The sequence below is a fragment of the Seriola aureovittata genome, chromosome 15 (assembly GCF_021018895.1).
Source record: "Seriola aureovittata isolate HTS-2021-v1 ecotype China chromosome 15, ASM2101889v1, whole genome shotgun sequence".
Taxonomy (NCBI): Eukaryota; Metazoa; Chordata; class Actinopteri; order Carangiformes; family Carangidae; genus Seriola; species Seriola aureovittata.
In genome coordinates this window covers 24226731-24234857 of record NC_079378.1, presented here as the reverse complement: position 1 = coordinate 24234857, position 8127 = coordinate 24226731, and positions in this window count along the sequence as shown.

Below are 8127 nucleotides of genomic sequence, written 5' to 3'. Positions count from 1 at the left end.
TTGTTAAAGTCTGGATGGTTATTGACAGAGATGTACTACAGAAGAAAACACACACACACACACATACTGAGTTTCACCCTGACATTAATTCTGATATGAATTCATATTATTATAAAACTAATAGAAGTTAAGAACATGATCAGTTGTAAAGATTCCTGCACTGGTGAAACATTGATACACAACTTTAAAGCCTGGGTCAGAAACTAAACACAAAGGTCAGTCACCTTGTCATGAGTAGACACATGTCTTCTGTAGGTCTTTCTAAAGCCTGAGAAAATAACCCAGATGATGTCATAGTGATGTCATCAGAACTTTCTTGAGATAGATAGATGGATAGATAGATAGATAGATAGATAGATAGATAGATAGATAGATAGATAGATAGATAGATAGATAGATAGATAGATACTTTATTAGGCTTGAGACCTCAAATATTTGACAAGAAACCACGGGCATTCAAAAGATGAAGGTATTCAACAGTCTAATAAAGATGCTGCCGAGTTGCATTATGGGAATTGTAGGTCCCAGTGTTTTAGGGGTTTGGGTGATATTAAGGACTTAAAGTCGGGACATCGTCGCCTCTTGATTTTGACCATTTTGATATGAGCCCTCATCTTTAGAGAAATGCAGTAATAAAATAAATGTATTTCTCTATATCGTCAGACTTGGCTGAACGTTCGATAATTTATGCTGTACTTAGGCTACATAAGCTAAGCTACGCTTTTAGCTGAATCCTCATGGTAGAATGCTAACATGCCCTCAGATAGTATGTTTACATGTATTTACATTTACAATTATTCAGTGTCAACATGCTGATGTCTCATTTAGCATATTAGCATGCTCAGTCATTTCAAAGTGCATGTGATCCTGTTTTCAGTCATTAACTGAAGGCAAGTGGATATTTTGGCCTGTGAGGTGATCGCCAGCATCATTAGGATTAATCCTCTACGTGCCATGACTGGAGTGTTGGACCACAGTGTGAAAAACAACATCGCCATCCCCAGAGCTACACTGCTAGTAAAGCTAAAAAAATATAGCTTTCATTTGGATAAAATTCATTTAGTTTTTATTGGTGGATGATTGCCTGTGATAACGGTGGAATTGAGGCTGCAGATTACCCAGCTGAAGGGATGGTTATGGCAAACCTCGGAGAGAAATAAAAGAGATTACACTGAGATCTGGAGGACAGGAAACACCAGAGGAGGGGAAACACCCCAAACACCATGAGGAGGAGCAGCTTGCTGGAATCTTCTGTTCCTGCAGAGACAACCTTAAAGCCACAAGCTGAAACCCATGGAAGGGTTTGTGTTGTTGCCTGTGGAGACTGTGGTCGTGTAAACCACGGTGTTCATTCCAACACATCCTGGACACTGCTGATAAAACAGATAAGTGCCCAAACCTGCCTTTCGACACACAAGTAAAATAATCCACCCTCATTGATTTCAGCAGATGTGTTGCAGCAGAGAGGTTCATCTTTTCAAGATTAACACCACTGCAGCTTTATCATTCATTCACTGTGCAGTAGAGTCAGATAGTGATACTGTACATGTGCCCATAGCTTGAGAGAGAAGCAGGTGCTGCTCAGTGTCTCTCATGATACTGATGGGTCCTTCCCCACACACACACACACACACACACACACACACACACACACAGTATCACATTCTCCAGTGAGTTCTAATCAGCAGATACAGTATATTTCAGTCATTCAGCACCACGGACAGCACCACGGACAGCACCACGGACAGCACCACGGACCGGTGTGATGGTTTGAAACCACATGTAAAATCTGTAGGGATTCATTTGAAGAGTTCATTGAAGAGTATCACTCATATTTATCTCTCTCATGCCGTTATTGATGAAGAAAAGAGTTTTTTGGAAGTGGGAGGGGCAGCTTGAGTGTCCAATAACTGCTGGAATATGTGGACCTTAGTTTTCTGATGTAATATAAGAGAAATTCATGTTGTTGCAGCCACAAGCCCAAGCGTTTGTGATTTATTTTCTGTAAAGCAGCTACTTGGTCTTCTGTGATTTCCACTCCATCTGTGCCCTCTGGCCATGGACTGCAGCACTTTGATGCATTTTGTTTGGCTCCTCATTGCATCAACGTATATGAAACAATATTGTTACAAAAAAAGAGATTTTGTTGTCTCTCGCAGAGACAAACAGTCTGGGCTTTTGCAAAACTTTTTTTTATGATAAACATGCAAAAGTCCCTAAAACCTCTTCTCACAGCATGTGTTTTTCCTGCCTTTAAAGGCAGCTAAGGCTTGTTACACTGGTGGATCTGGTGGTGGTGATTGTCACTTCAATGAGAGCTTCAGCCGTTGTTTTAATAATGAAAGAGTTTACGTCCTCTGAGCAGACTATGTCTTCAGGGCAGATTGGAGGCTGCAGCGAGTCGCTATCGGAAAGTGACACGACTGGCAGGAATGGGCCAGGGCTACCTGGTTAGCATGCTAACTTCAGCTGGAAAGAAGTGATAGGAACAATAGTTGACGTTGCTCTCCACCACTGGACACAGCTCTTTGTGAATATAACAATGAAGTTTGATACTGAACTCACAACGTTTCTTCTAGACTGGTAAATAAGCAGCTGTTTATGCTAACGTTAGCGATGTAGCGATAGCAAAAGTTACAAAAAGCTCCTTTAAGCGCTCTTGAGCAAGTGACTGACTTTGTGCTAGCTTAGGTGGTGTTATTCTGACCCTGACTTTTGATGTTTGAGGAAGAAGACGAGAAGTTAAAACCTGAATAGGAGATGGAAGAAATATAACTCGGCAGGTAAGGATGGCAACAAGTGGATGAACCTATAAAAACGTGTCTTTATTTCTCCTAACAAAGACTGTCCACATTCCTCAGGCGACTAAAGACCAAGTAAATCACGATCTATCTAAATCTTTGAGGACATCACAAACTGTTTAAGCGTACAGATGCTTGAAACAGCAGCATCAGGGTGACATGGAAATTAAAAGTAAATTACCTAAAAACAGATTGTGCTTTTCTTTGCCAAGAGCCGTCCATGAGATTCACTGTGGTGGGATTTCTTTTTAGAGAGAGGGACAGGTGCTGGGACGCATTTATTAAATTACACACACTGAATGCCTGCTGTCTCAGTGCAGTGTGCAGTGTCCTGATGTGTCATGTTTTTTACCCTCAGTTTGTGTTCCAGCTGTGTTATTACACAGCTGTTTGTTTATTTTGGTTTCTTTTAAAGGGCAGCTAAATGGACTCTCAGATAGGAGACAAGTTTCATATAAATCCTTATTCTTATCCTTGTTCTTTTCAATAACTAGTGATACTGGTTAAAGAGAAGTTTCTGCTGCATAACATCAGCAACAGGAAACATGAAGATGTCTTCCAGGACTGTCTGAACTGTATTTAAAAGGCACAGAGCATTTGATTTCTGGTTAAAAGCCAAAAAGCAACCTTACTGGAGTTGTTTGTGTTGCTATGGTAACAGCTCTCCTACATTGTACCAATGGATGTTAAGGGTGTTTTATCGCTGTGGTCCCAACGAGCCACTTTTTGGCACACACTCGTATGATAGAAAATATTTCTGCACATTTAGATCCATGCAGTGTTTCCACCTTCATTTTCTGAGCCTTCGGTCAATCAGACGCTCAGATCTCTCAGACCTTGCTTGCTTGTAATAAATCAATTAAAAGTAGAATAATATTCAGTAAAGCGCTTACTGATGCTTCTGTGACTGGTGACAGTGTGAGTTGTGTGTAGTCACTGTTGCCTTCCACCATCAAGGTCAATAGAGAGTCTCTTTGTTTCTATGAGCTTATTTAAAACAGTTTAAAACACTCACATCTGTTTGTGTCTTTTTTGTTCGTCTGACACAACAAGCCAACATCTGTGAACTTCATTGCTTGTGCAGATGTCCGCACGGTCAGAAAATGCATCATAATCCTTCTGTATCACAGTGATATAAGGTATCATGTCAGGACGTGCTGTGTCCTGTCAGACAAGAAGCTCAGCCAGGAGGCCGAGAGGTTCCTGACCAGCAGAATCTGTGCACCATTAACCACATCACAAAGCTGTTTGCTGTTATAAGCTCGTCACTGAGGAGCTGCAAGCCTAAATTTATGCATTTAGTGTTAATGCCTCCATGCCACATTGAGCCCTGCGAGAGCTCTGCTACATGACTTTGATTTTTTATCTCACTCATCGTTAAAGTGATCAATAAAGCAGTTAGAGGAAAACATTTCATTTAGGTCCGGAGGTGCAGCAGGTCAGGGGACGTTAAATTGATCCCACCTTTGTTTTTCAGCGTGCTGGTAGCAGAGCTGATGACTTCCACACCCTTCTCTACCCTTGGGATGGTCTGGATTCCACTAAACACTGCCCTCAGCTGCTCACTGCTCTGCTGCAGCTGTGACCACACTCTGCCTTAAGACCCACTGAGCTAATGTGACTGGGGTTAATGAGGTATCAGTCCAGTTTGCTGCCATAATGCCCCCTGTTGTAGATCTTCAAATCTAGGTGCAGATTAAAAGAATTGACCTTTACTTTTTTTACACACAGCAGTTCCTCTGAATCCTCTGTGATGATGTTTTCTCTCCATCAGGTGAGTGAGCATCACATCCTTCATGCACAGCAAACAAAACCACTGGAGGAATTTAGATTTGTGTTTTGAGGGTGAGTCATTTGTGTATCAGTGCCGCTGTTAGACACCTAATGAGACCAGCTGTTGCTGCCTCTGCCTCTCATATGTTGCCATCTTGTGGACAATTTAAAATCTGTCAGTCTTCATTTGCACTAATGCCAATTAAAATGTTCATGGGCTCACACATGCACATGTGAACCAGATGAGTTAAACAGAGGACAGTGTCAGTCTTCATCACTGTAACAGACCAAACAGACGATCCTTCAAGATATGACAGGACGGTAGGTAGATGATATTAATACATTTATTCTGCAGTAATACATGTTTCTTTTAAACTTTGTGATATTAGATAGACATTTTCATTCCTCCTGATGTATCCATCACCTGCAGAGATCAGCTGTTTTAAATAAAATAAAAAAGGGGAATAAGATAAATTTAATCACAGAAACAGGAACATTTAAAAAAAAAACTTCTATCACTGAAATTTGAAAGATTAAATCATAATAACAATGAATACTTTTTATTGGACTATAAATAAACAAGCTAGAAATATATATTAACATCAGCCCACATTGCATCATTAGCTGTAGTACATTATTAGCATTAGTACATTATACTGACATTTAGCTGAATTATTTTCCACACAAGTTCTTGTGTCATGTCTTTGCAGTGCGACACACAGGAATGTAAAAATACACCAGGACTTGCAGACACTTATTATCACCACTTGTGGGAAGTCTAAATCCAGCAATGAAACGAGCGCGACTCTACAGACTCTGTGGGTCTGACTGTAACGGCCGTCCGTGTTTCAACAACAGGTTCGATTCCGCTGTGTTTTTATATAACAGCAGCAGTTGTTGCATGTAGTAGAAACTGAGAGGTTTCCATCCATATAATCGCATTATATTCTTCTCTTGGTCAATGTACATGTCATGTCCATGTCTCCTTCACCAAGTTTAGTGTCTGAGATTGTTTCCACATGTCCTCAAACACAGTCCACTGATCAATCATGTGACCAATAGATCACCAAGGAAACATAACTAAACTTACCATTATCTTATCTACTAAACATATTGTATAAATCATTTCCAAGTGGATACAGAAATTTACAGGATATATATATATATATATACAATGAATATCCATCAAAACACAAAGCAATATGACATTTGATATTTTATGTATTTGATATTACAACCACTTTTTCAGAATATTCAGATAAAATCTCAAATTTAATCCATCAATGGGTGAAAAGGTTGAACCTCAAATCTTCAACACAAAGCAGTAAATTCTGTGTTCTTTCAATTTCATGTTCAGAAGAGTTTCCTCACATTTCATTCATCCCTAAATATTCATGGATAATCTGAACCGACTGTGAAGGGTCAAACGTGACAATCATTTCTTTTCTTAGAAAGCAGCACACAGCAGAATTCATTGAAGATGCTTGAGTGTTGTTATACAGCAGCTGCATAAGGGTAGAAATATCAACTGACTGAAGTTCAAGTTGGTTTTAATGAGAGCAAACTCAGAAAATTAAAGTGTCCACCCTAAGGACCAGAGGACTAACCCTCTTGGACTTCCTCTGATGGTTTTGGTCCAGACTCACTCCTGCAGTGTTTATGATTTCTGAGCCACTGGCTGCAGATGGAGCCAAACCCTCTCAGCTCAGGGTCGTCTGGCAGACTGCAGACGCTATGACGTCTAACTGCAGTTTATATACAGAGCGAGGGCCTCTCTCAGCTGACGGACACCAAAACATTGAAGGGACACTTTGCCTGTTCAAGGAGGTGAAAACAAGAAACTGATGAGGACAGCCGGCCCGAGGCAGAAGCAGACTGGGTGCCTGCCCAGGGAACCCCAAGGCCACCAGAGGGCCACCAAGAGCGCTGGATATGTCACACATGAGAGCTTAAAATGTTTGTGTGTGTGTGTGTGTGTGTGTGTGTGTGTGTGTGTGTGTGTGTGTGTGTGTGTGTGTGATATATCATGTAAATGGTAATCATGCAAAAATGCAACATTAAGCTTACAGGCTGGCTAGCTAATACAACTGGTTTAATCACTTCCTGCTGCCTCGCAACACACCTACAGTAAAATTGATCATGGGTGTGTGTGATCAAGTATTGACAAGGGTCAATAGAATTGGCAGTGTTGAGGTGGTCCGGGGCCCCCAAATCAAATTCTGGTTAGGGTCCGTTGAAGCCTTGTGCTGGCCCTGCTGATAAGCACAGAACACCAGGTGAGTCCCTGAGGTTCAGGTACCAGTGTTTCTAATTAACTTAACATTAAGTGACGTGTGTTTGCTGCTTTAAAAACAAACTGCTTCAGTAATAATACAACATAATATAAAACAGTAATTCACACTGAAGATAACATCTTGACACAGTTTGACCAGACTGCAGGGAATCCCCAACCACTGACATCACAGTAAACCAGAATAGACCACAGCCTCTGCTTAACCGTCAGTGGCTAACACACTAACCCAGATGGTTGAAAACCAACCATTCACTGCTCTGTGCTGTAACCCAGATTGCATTTTTCACACCACATTTCCATGACAAGCCACCAGCCATATGCTACGTGCTGGATATACCAGCATGATAATCAGAATGAAGTTCCATTACATTTCACTTTAAGAGGTGGGCGATGATTCAGAGGTCTGGAGCCAGGCTGTACATGTAACTGTGCAAAGTGGCGGCATGAAGATTCTCTCTCATAATCAGTTCAGTGGCTTTGTAGAGATTTTGTTTTTCACGCGAACAATAACATATTTCTGTAGGTGAATGTCTCAAAATCCTGAAAGTCCCAAAATAATTACTGATAAATACACTATTATTAGCATTGATTTATTTAGTGCTGCTGCAGTCTTCTGTCATCTTCTGTCCAAATGGACAGTTTTCTCTGGGCTACAGTGCTGAAATACAACACCATAGATATGTATTTTAACACTTTGCAGAATAAAATTGATCAACATTGAAATAATCACCTGACGCACAAACACATACCTGAGGCACACAGCTGGAGACGGTGCGCACTCTCATGCCAAGAGCCGCTGTTGCTGTTCGCTCTGAGATTTATGGATTGTTATTTTTTGTTTATTGTTTGTTGGTGTTTGCATTTTACAACTGTTCTACCTGGAGAGAATACTACTACTACTACTACTACTAATACTACTACTACTACTACTACTACTACTACTACTACTAATACTACTACTAATAATGATAATAATAATAATAATAATAATAATGATAATAATAATAATAATAAGCTTTATTTGTATAACACCTTTCATACAAGAAATGTAGCACAAAGTGCTTCACAACAAAGAAATTACATGCACCAAGTGCTTCACATGAAGTGAAGAGAAAAGACATTAAATGAACATAAAACATTGTTAAAAACCTTGATCTAAAATGAAAAAGATTAAAGTAAAATGAAATAAAATAAGGAATAATATAAGTCATTAAATAGGCAGATATTTGAAGTGCTGAGCAGTTCATAAATGTGGTGCAA